The 475-nt window shown below is 67.6% G+C and overlaps 1 protein-coding gene across 1 annotated transcript in view; it reads right to left on the reverse strand.

The window, feature by feature from the left end:
* Positions 1–475, reverse strand: part of Kif26b (kinesin family member 26B) — a 182,968-nt gene that overhangs the window by 44,927 nt on the left and 137,566 nt on the right. The window lies entirely within an intron of this gene.

The raw sequence follows: 475 nt of genomic DNA on the forward strand, positions 1-475 counted from the left end.
CCACCAGGGACACACCTCCACCAGGGACACACCTCCACTGGGGACACACCTCCACCAGGGACACACCTCCACCGGGGACACACCTGCACCGGGGACACACCTCCACCGGGGACACACCTCCACCAGGGACACACCCCCACCAGGGACACACCTCCACTGAGGACACACCCCCACCAGGGACACACCTCCACTGGGGACACACCTCCACCGGGGACACACCTCCACCAGGGACACACCTGCACCGGGGACACACCTCCACCGGGGACACACCTCCACCGGGGACACACCTCCACCAGGGACACACCTCCACCGGGGACACACCTCCACCAGGGACACACCTGCACCGGGGACACACCTCCACCGGGGACACACCTCCACCAGGGACACACCCCCACCAGGGACACACCTCCACCAGGGACACACCTCCACCAAGGGCACACCTCCACCAGGGACACACCTCCACCGGGGACACACC

This window comes from Dipodomys ordii, unplaced genomic scaffold, assembly GCF_000151885.1.
Source record: "Dipodomys ordii isolate 6190 unplaced genomic scaffold, Dord_2.0 Scaffold35, whole genome shotgun sequence".
Classification (NCBI taxonomy): domain Eukaryota; kingdom Metazoa; phylum Chordata; class Mammalia; order Rodentia; family Heteromyidae; genus Dipodomys; species Dipodomys ordii.